The sequence below is a fragment of the Anser cygnoides genome, chromosome 3 (genome assembly GCF_040182565.1).
Source record: "Anser cygnoides isolate HZ-2024a breed goose chromosome 3, Taihu_goose_T2T_genome, whole genome shotgun sequence".
In the NCBI taxonomy this organism is placed as follows: domain Eukaryota; kingdom Metazoa; phylum Chordata; class Aves; order Anseriformes; family Anatidae; genus Anser; species Anser cygnoides.
The window spans coordinates 86,530,363-86,540,991 of record NC_089875.1 but is presented as its reverse complement, the minus strand read 5'-3'; the positions used below and the strand labels follow the sequence as shown (position 1 = coordinate 86,540,991).

The 10,629-nt window shown below is 39.2% G+C and overlaps 1 long non-coding RNA gene across 2 annotated transcripts; it reads right to left on the bottom strand.

Annotated features, from left to right (window-relative positions):
- Window positions 1–377: 377 nt before the first annotated feature.
- LOC106035361 (uncharacterized) lies at window positions 378–9,428 on the bottom strand. 2 transcript variants are annotated; one of them, XR_007159595.2, is made up of 4 exons: window positions 9,076–9,428; window positions 7,968–8,176; window positions 6,486–6,604; window positions 378–676 (listed from the first exon to the last, which is right to left on the bottom strand). It is a non-coding gene; the product is annotated as an uncharacterized lncRNA (long non-coding RNA). The 2 variants fall into 2 exon arrangements; XR_010830490.1 differs by lacking the exon at window positions 7,968–8,176.
- Between the last annotated feature and the right edge of the window lie 1,201 nt (window positions 9,429–10,629).

Below are 10,629 nucleotides of genomic sequence, written 5' to 3'. Positions count from 1 at the left end.
AGGTAGAATATTGCGTCATCTTTATTTCTATGTTAGTCTTTTGTTTCATCAACAGTGAGCTAACAGAGCAGGTGAAACACTCACTGACAAGGGTGTCTTGTGCACACAAGCACAAGAAGGGGAGATGGGCAAAAGCACTGTGATCACCATGAAACCATTGCAAGAGGAGAGACAGTAGGAAGAACAGAGGAAACAGCTTGTTAGCAGGAAGGAGCTTAAACTCCTTCCAGCACTGTAATGACATATCAGTGCTTTATAGCTGTTACTGCTGAACCTGCTGAGATCACTTTCGGCTCCTGCTGTTTCAAAACGTATCATTAGAACCTCTTTAAAAAAAAAAAAAAAGAAGAAATTTAAATTGGATTTTGACTGTTTTTTTTTTATTTTTTTTCTTTTCAGAAACCTTTTTGTCTTTGAAAAAAATGTTGGAGTGTCACTGAAAGTCTCCCTGCTGTTAGCTCCTATGTCTTTGGGCCAGCCTACTGACTTTCTGTACCATTTTTCTTCCACAGACCACACAGTTAATGGGATGGAGAGGCTAAAACCCTCTGGTTGTCTGGCTCTCTGCAGTGCATGTGTCCTGGCCCACGGAGGTGCTCTCAGCGCTGGCAGCATCTGGTACCCTCCTCCCTCATCATGGCAGTAAGAAGTAACACCTCTGCTAGTTCTTAAAGGCCTGTGGAGGAGATAAAGAGAAAGGGGTTTGATTGTCCAGATTTTTAATGGGAGCTGTAATAAGATCAATAAAGTAGGAAATGGTGCCCACAGAGAGGCTATCAAGCACATCACCATTCTGTCTTTCAGTCAAAACCAGGTGAGTCAGAAACTCTTCCAAAGGTTAACAATGGGACTGCTGAGGTACTGTGCAGAGATAGCTCTGCTATAATTCATGATCATGGGCAAGCAAAAGCCAAAAGCTATTCAAAGCAGGCATTTTACCAAGTTGTGTTTTAAATCTGCTCTGTTTTAAGCACATTTGCTGAAGGCATTTTTTTGCTTGTGAAGAGTTAATTCTCCACACGAAGCATTAATGTCTCAGAACTGTAACTTGAAGGTATGATCTTTTCACATAGAGAGTCTGTTGGGTGCTCCAAAGATGATAAATATGATAACAAAAGATTAGTGAAGATGCAGAAAGCCTTTGGCATACCAATGCACACAGGATCATCCTCAAGTACCTCATCATGTTGCAAGTGCTGATTTTAACTAATTGATACCACTTTGTGGCAGAAGGTCAAAAGTTAGACCCCGCAATCTGACTTTGCATCTTTTGACAGGGTGGGCACGGCACAGCTGGCAGATGTAGCCATTGACCTAGGCAGGGCCAAGTGCATCCACTTTGCACTCTGGTAAAAGCCATCCCGAGCTTAAAAACACCTCGAAGACTGAACAGGACTAATTCTTCAGCCTGGGCATAAATCCAACATCTTTTTAGCACTCAGGATTTTTAGGGGAGATGAGGAAAGAGGCCTTTCAGCTAATTTACTTCAGTGGAATTACTTGAAGCTTATAACAGTATGATTTCAGCCAGAATCAGGTCCTACATAAGCAGCTGTACACTCCACAATACTTTGAAATATGTGGTTAAAAGAACTTTCCAAGATGCTGCAGCACCCAGTAATGAAATGCATCTCCTCCATATGTTTTACTGGAGATGCATCCAGTGAGTCTGCTGCCATTGTGTTTAAACCCCATATAAATACTTCCACAAGTTTGCAAAGAAAAAAAAGTAGCAACTAAAGCTCATAAAAATTTGTATTCACAGAGACAGAGGACCTTGAGAAAAATTAGTGTGCATAGCTTCCTACCTTAACATTTACCAATTGCACATTAACATTTTCATAAATTTCTCATATATGTATCTACAAATTTTACTTTTAGATTTGCATTTAACCAACTTTATCAGATAAATCGCCTGTCATCAGATAAACAGGCTAAACACTTTGTAGCGTCCAGCTCAGAGATCTCTTACATAATTACTTATTTTCTCCTAATCACTGTATGAAAACAAACAAAAGGAACACGATCTTTTAGGAACTGAGACTTGGGTGGAAATTGGCAGTAACAATAAGTAAGGTTTTCAGCTGTAACAATGATACCTTTCCTCAGGGCCGGGACACAGTGACATGATGGTATTAGGGAAAATTGTTCTTTGCAGATCATATTTTAAATTATATGTGGATTAACTGGACAGATCAGTTACCACTGTTGTCACTAGAGAATTTTGGATGAAAATACTGCTGGTTTAGAACCAGGAAGAAACAAAGATTATAGCTAGAAGGACCAATTTTCACTTAGTAAAAGAAATGTATAGTTACTCACCTTGCTGAATTCAAATTTTATTTGCATTTCAGAGGCTTTAAACTCCCTGTTTCTAGGGGGGGCAAAACATCTAGGATGGTTCTGATGAAGAAGGTTAGACAAGTGAGGAGGCTTTAATGTTTTGTGGCAGTCACATCAAGAAAAAATACTTTCATTAGTTCTACAGACAGATTGTACATTTAAGGGCTGTTTTGTTTTATATTTCTGTGTATCAGAATTCAGGGCTTCCCCTGAGAACAGCATTGGCAATGCAGATTAGATGCCTCAGATGGTGCAGTGCAAATGAGAACGGTTTATATCAGCGGAGGAGATTATGAGCTCGGCCTCAGGTAAAATGTCTTGTGAAGTTATGTTTCCCATGGAATTCTGCTCACTGTTCCAGGATAATATTGCATCATTTGTGTTACAGTCTGTGCTTATATGGAAAGTATGAAATGGGAGTTCTTTCCACCTGCAGCACAAACCAGAAATTTTAATGCTTATGTTCCTTAGAATGTGAATCTTTTTTTCTTTAATTTAATTAGTTGTAACACCAAAATGCTATTAAGAATATTAGCCTTTAATGCAGCTGAACTCCCAAGTAATCCCTCTTGAAGAAATATATTTGCAACTGCTTTAATTTTCTGTCTATTTTTCAGAAAACCAGACATTTTCAACAGCCACAATTTATCCCTGAGTCTCTCTGCTAAGCTAAATGCACAGATATAAAGTAAGCAAGAATGGCTGGGACAAAAAGCTAAAACTGTTTCTAAAAGATAGGAATTTCTTTGAAAGATGGGAAATGTGTCCTGTTGAACCACATGGAAATTTGGACTTCTGTCAGCATAACAGGGAAGAGTAAAGTTAAAGATATGATGAGTCCAAAGGAAAATCACCATAAAGGTGTCACTCTGTTGTAGGAGACAAGAAGACAGGATTCAGAACCTGGGTGACATATCTAAATTTAGGCGTCTATATGTAGATATTTATGCTCTGATTGTAGTCGGTGAAGATCTAATCAACACAGCCAGGTGCCAAGCAGCTAGCCAGCCATTCTTCTGGAGTCAGCTTCAGAGAGAGCTGAATCTCATTACAGTACTTACAAAACCCACCCAATTACTTCAGAAATCTCTTTTTTTTTTTTTTTTTTTTTTTTAATTGGCTTTAATAGTCTGAGGCAGAGCCCTGAATAAATACAGACCACAAGCTGCCATGAGAAATCTCCATCTGTATTAGAATATTGCATTCACCTTTGATTTTTCTCTAATACTGAGGTACGGAAAGATCTTGTGTGATATATTAAATATTCCTACTCTGCCAAATATGATGGATACATCTAGAATTATATGAGGAGCATTTCTGGTGTTTGTTAGCTGACAAACTGTGCTCAGGAATTATGTGTGAGACTGCTAATTGACCTAAGACAAAACTGTACTAGGACAACTGAATAAGTAGAGTCTAGATCTAATGACGGGGAACTTTTTAAATTTCCTAGTGTACTTTTCTTAGTGGCACTTTTTAATTTCCTAGTGTAGACATAGAGGAGCTATGCGCAGTCATTCAGAAAAGCAACAATTTTCAGTCTGAGCCTTCTACTAGTCTGTATTAGGAGCCAACAACCGCAGCTAAGCGCTGTACAACAAGGCTGTCAAAACTTTTATCCCTTATGTACACTCAGTGATCTTCTCATCCATGTTTCCTGTGGAGGAGGAAATAATTCAGCCTTTCAGTATCATCAGATACTTAGTGCCAGCAAACTTTTTGTTAGTATCCTCCAGCCGATTAGGAAGAGTGGAATGTACCGAGACTGAAAGTTAACATTTATAGGGCCATTCATTGCTCACATTCTCTGAAGTAGGTAAGACATCTGGCCATGAATTTGAGTCTATCATTGGACTCTGACCAAAGGCCTCCTAGAGTAACCCAGATGTTTTTCATACGCAGTGGTCAGATCAGGCTGTAGATGACACTAACCAGATTACCTCTTATATGTACGTAAGAGAGGAAAGGATTGTGGTTGCCAAGTTTTAGACCTTTGCTTTCCCCTGCAAAGCTTTGGAAATTCTGGAGGTTGAAAACCAGAAAGGGATTGTGAACCAATTTGGCCACAAAAATATTCCCAGACATACAGACATCTTTAAAAAGTGGGATTTTTTATTTAAATGAAAGATCAGCCAAAACATATTTTTAAAATATTCCTTTCTCAGCTTAGCTTAGTCCTTATCAGGCCAAAGCTGCAGTAATTGAAAACCTGCCTTGAACTACGTTTTTCTCAAGCTCATTTCAATCTCATAAGAAGTAAACAGCAGACACTTTGTTTAGATGACAAGGATCTAGGCTTGCTAACTCTAATGGGAGTTACACCTGCTTTACCTGCATTCCGCTGTTCCCAAGCTTTGTTGTTCCTCAAGCAACAAACACATACTTAATTTTCTAGGCAAAATAGCATTTCTATCCATTTCTATCAGAAAAGCAGCAACTTTATCCACAGACCACTTTTCCTCACATTTCTATTAGTTTAGTTGCCCCACTAGCACTATAACATATTTCTATTAAAGCAGTAGGTTTCCTTACAGATATATTGTAATACCTGGTGATATATTTATCCATTGCATAAACAAATGAGGAGGAGAGGAGAGGAGAGGAGAGGAGAGGAGAGGAGACTCGAGGAGAGGAGAGGAGAGGAGACTCGAGGAGAGGAGAGGAGAGGAGAGGAGAGGAGAGGAGAGGAGAGGAGAGGAGAGGAGAGGAGAGGAGACTCGAGGAGAGGAGACTCGAGGAGAGGAGAGGAGAGGAGAGGAGAGGAGAGGAGAGGAGAGGAGAGGAGAGGAGAGGAGAGGAGAGGAGAGGAGAGGAGAGGAGAGGAGAGGAGAGGAGAGGAGAGGAGAGGAGAGGAGAGGAGAGGAGAGAGCAAAATGCTATTTGGAAGGATTCTGGGACACAGAGCAAGGGACTTTTAATTGAAACATACAAATATCTACAAATTAGTATTTTTAAAATCATTTTCATGACTTGACAGCTTAGGAAGTTAAAACTGTTCAGTTCACTACACTCAGGAGAAAAGCTTCCATGCTTTGCTGCGAGTTCATGCACATATCATTTGCCTCCTTTGTCATTGCACATATGAATGTTTCTGAAGTACAGTCCATATATTGATAAGAGCAACTGCTTTTGGGTGGCTTCTGTAAGTGTCTATGTGTTCTGTACATGATCTGTCTGCCAGAATCCTGAGGAAGAGCTTGTAATTTCAATAATTCTCTAAGCTAAAACTAACTGAATGCCCACTTTTTAAAAAATATGTATCCATGCTTGTTTCTTGAAAACATCACTCACCGTTTTTGTTGTCATCTCACATGATGTGATCAGCTGGAGACTTCAAGAGTTCTTATAGCACTAGACTTAACCCCAGGGTTATGTTATTCCTCTGATGATTAAAAAAAGCCAAAACATAGATATGTAAACTGAACAGCTTTTGTCATTGATTCCATTATGGTAATCCTTACTCCAGTTGCTCTTGTAGAATAATGAATCATCACCATCTTATTGTAAAAGAACATTTTCTTTCAGCATTGGCATGATTTTCATGGCAAGAGCCTATTCATTCTGAATTGTTAGTATAATCCTCAGCGCATTTTTTATGATTACACTCCTCTTCAGAAGGTTTTATGTTGTATCCCGCTGGCAGTTGCAATGATGAAAGGCTAGAGATATTTTCAAAAAAAAAAACAGATCTTTTTTTCGTATGTTTGTGACTGATGCCACTCCATCCTTGTGGAATAAAAGCATGGATTTACCCATTGCTGTTTTTGTCATGAGAGACTGCTTAAGTGTTACGCACAAAAATCACACATATATGTCTTGTATAACTTGCCTAATTTAATGTAATATAATCCAATAAAAAGGGAAACCTCATGTTTATGAGCAATGCCATGACCTTTTTAAAATGACTTCCCTGTTTTCTGCTGTGTGATTACCTAATGTATATGGTGCTGTGGTGATGGAGGATACCAGCCACATTCTAAAATATTCATGAGAGCTTTAAGCATTAGAGTCAAAAACTTTCAAAGATCTGTGAGAACCTAATAGGCATACATTACTGCTGAAAGTCTCATGTTAGGTTAATAGGTCTATTAGAGGATTTTGAAAATTTGATTATTGTTGCTGATGCTTACTATTTTTCTTACCATTTCATGCAAACCTCCTCCAATAGTATCTGACCACCACTTAAAGTTCTGTTTCTCAAGGTCTTGCAGAGAGGGACTTTCAGTTGTCTTCATGTAATTCCCTGAGCACTGCTTCAGCTCTTCCAGGCAGGGAGTGAGAAACATTTGCAATTACTGTCTGTGCTTGTGCATATTTCCTCCATGCCTTGGAAGAACAAAGACTGCTGGTGGCATTTAAAGGTAATTTGCAATTCTCTAGCTAGTGTCAACACTTGAGGTGAAATATGTCTTGCATAACTCCTCACTGCAGATACCTATATTAGGATGGTCAACTGAAGATCCCACTTTTTTTTTTTTTTTTTTTTCTATAGAGAGAAATACATGCTTTTCAGAAGTTTTGAACTATTCCAGATATCTAATATAAGGTGACATGAATTTGATATTATGAATCCCACAAGCTTTTTTTTTTTCTTTTTTTTTTTTTCATTAATTATAATGAGAAATAAAAATGACCAGGCAGATGCAGGTGATAAAAACCTGATAAAAACCTGATCCTGCAGATCAAGCCCTTTAGACACTGCTAGTCATTGTGATTATCTCACTATTCTGCTGTGAGGAAATGTACTTCAAAAGTTCATTTGCAGCACGCAGATGAAGAAGTGTAACTTTTGATCATTAATAATTCAAAAATGAATTAGCGGTGTGGTGCTTTATATTTCAGTGAAATTTACACTAACAAAAAGCAATGGGAGTGAGAAGAGAGTGAGATTCTCTGCAAATCAAGTAATTGTCAAAAATCTTCCTATCTATTATTATTACTATTTTTTAATTTCTAACAATGGATTTGAGAGGTGTAAAGCTTAAAAAACATACAATGAAACTATATATCCCTCATCACCTTTATCTACTACTCAAAATGTTGATGAAAACAAAAAGAAGGGCAGAAAAGTTTCCAATAAAAGTGGACTTGTGGCTGAAGTTATGAATGTATTTCACTGGAAGAGGATGAGTGGGAAGAGAAGCTTTATAGCACTGTAGGGAATCTGTGAGAAGTGGGAGAACTAAGTCTCACTGAAAACACTTCAGTGTATTTATCTTGGTGGAAATAGTTCATGTAAAGGCATTAGTTACTTAGTGGAAGGTAACTTGGAGCAGTCACAGCATTTTGAAAATAAAAGTGTTTTTTTGTTTTTTTTTTTTTTTTTTTTTTTAAAGAACAGAAATGGAACTTGAAGAATAGTTCTTTTTCTGAGACTTGAGGAATTTAGGAACCATCCCAGTAAAAACTGTCTAAGAAAAATAATTTGAGGTTCTACAAAAGAAGCCTTTCACACTTGCATTCCACAATACTTTTGAACTATGTAGTCAAACTCTTGATAGACCTGGAAAGGAGGTGTCATCAGATAGAAACAACCAAAAAAACAATGCTGAGATAGAGGAGGACTTGCCCAAGGTAGAAGGAAAATTATGACATTAACAAAAAGTGAATGTCAAACCATGTACCTCAAGAACAGGAATGCCTGTTTTCTGCTGGCAATCACACCACCATAAAATGGGATTGTGAGATGTTCTGTTCAAATCAAGACAGCCACAACTACTAAGGACTAGACACTGAGGTAGGTGGAAACTATTAAGGAGACAGGTAAGGAAATCCTGCCTTGATCCTTGCTCACTGTTGCAGGGAAGGAGACAGTTTTGTTCCTATTCTTGTGCTGCTGGGATAGAAGAAACATGAAGAGTAGGCCAATGTTGATGGCATTTCAAAACAGGGAGGAATACACAGCTAGGACCATGTGTGCCAGACCTTTAGGAGAGTGCATAACACATCTTTCAAAGGCAGAGCATGGCAACATATTTCCCTAGTTCAATAAGCACTAATATCTATAGATGTTTTTCATCAAGGTATTTTTTTTTTCTGCCAGCGCCTCTCTTTCTTCACAATCTTCAACCATACCCAAGCTCAAAGGAGGCCTTATTGAACCAAAACCATCCACTGAAGCATATTTTATGAATGTATAGAGGGTAGGTTATGTGTACTACCATGTCTACATTAGCAATACTACAGCATAACATCCCAGTTGATGTTGAAGATTGTATCAGAAATATTTGATACCTTAATCACAAATGTCACAAATTCAAAAGTTAAATGAATGCTAATCTAAACTGTGTGAAAATACAAAGAAACTGGAAAACTAATGAAGTAGAATATCAAGTCTAACATGGCTAAAAGTAAAGAAAGACATTAAGTGGAGAAGCAGAAAATAAACACCACTGGCATTTGAGTAAAATTGTGATTGAGTAAAAGCAATACAGGGACAATCACTTCCCTAGACCTGCTGGCCACGCTACTTCTGATGCATGTCAGGATGCTGTTGGCCTTCTTTTTGACCTGAGCACACTGCTGTCTCATATTCAGCTGGCTATCAACCAATACTCCCAGATCCCTTTCCGCCAGGCAGCTTTCCAGCCACTCTTCGCCCAGCCTGTAGTGTCACATAGGTTTGTTGCGCTGCAAGTGCAGGACCCATCACTTAGCCTTGTTGAACCTCATACAGTTGGCTTCAGCCCATCAGTCCAGCCTATCTAGATCCCTCTGCAGAGATCTCCTAACCTCAAGCAGATCTACACTCGTGCGTAACTCAAGCCAGCAGGCTGGGGGTGGGCAAGAGGTGGGGAAGGGATCTCATCAGGGCAGATGACCTAAACCAACCAAAGGGATATTCTATGCCCTATGATGTCACACTCAGCAATAAAAGGTGGGAAAGGGGAAGGAGATGGGATGATCTATTTATGAAAACATCCATCCTGCCAAGCAACTGCTGTGTGTATTGAGGCCCTACTTCCTGGGACAAGGCCGAATATCGCTTGTTGATGGGATAATATATTTTTTTCTCTCTCTGTGCTTCCTCATAGACTTTGCTTGTTTTTCCCTCCTCCTTTCCCCTTTAATTAAACTATTCTTATCTAAATCCATATTTTTTGTTTGTTTGTTTGCTTGTTTGTTTTCTTCCTTTCTGGCATACTTTCTTCTTCCCCTCTTCTTCTGAAGAGGGTGAGTGAGAGAGTGGTTGTGGTGGAGTTCAGCTGCCCAGCAAGGTAAAAACACCACAGGCACTCAAGACGATCTGCTCCATAAGCTTTGTCAGCATCGAGGTCAGACTGACAGGCCTGTAGGGACCTCCCTGATAGCCAGGACTATGAAAATCATGTCAGTGTAGAGCAAGTCCAGGTGCAACTCTCCTCAGATTTGTGTTATGGCCTGGCCTTCACCTACAGCTACCAAAGTACTCAGAGCCCAGACACTACAGTACCTGAATGAAGAAGGAAGGTTTTTCTTGCCAGTAGTGGGACAAATTATGCTGAGGCACACTGAGCATCCTTAATACTTATTATAGCCTCTCCACTGTCATAGGAGTGCTGAAAAGAGCTTACATTCCCAAAAAGTGGCAGAGACACAGATAAGCATGACAAATGCATGAAGTCTGAGGCAGTCCTAGGGGTAGCTTTGGATGTGAGGGCATGAATTGCCTAGACACCTAAGCCAACGCCACTGAGCTACAAGGGGCTGATATATCTGGTTGAGATACAGGTAAGGGAGAAAGTACTTATCTCAAGCCCTCAGCCAACTGCCCTCAGGTGACATACCTCTACCGTTCTCCTCCTGGGATTGCTCAGGAGGCTCCCTTGCATCTTTATATTTTATATTTTCTGGGTACTCTATGAGGAGGCGGAGTATGGTGAAAAGTCCCTGGGAAGCAAGGCACTATAAAATTGATCAAGTTGGTCCCTAAGAACCAACAGAGTACAAATGTGTTTTCCATTTGCTTGCTCCCTCCCCATTTCTCACCCTGAATGCTATTACCTTTTCAATATCCAAGCCATGCCTGCCTTTCATCAAATTTTCAAAAATATATTAAATCTGATTGAATTTGACAGGTTCTGGCTTAGGAAACCATTTGCACACAGAATGGCATAGTGAAAATCTGAAGCAGTTGTACTAATTTGTCATCCAGCTGACCTTTTTGTTGCCTGGAGAAAAGGCCTAGAAAAAACTCCTTGGCTTATTAAAGCTTTGCATCCAGTAAAAGAAAATAAAATCATGTTTTAATTTATTTGTTCTGTGTCATTAAGATAATTAGGAAAACAAAGCCCACTAGAGGATAAA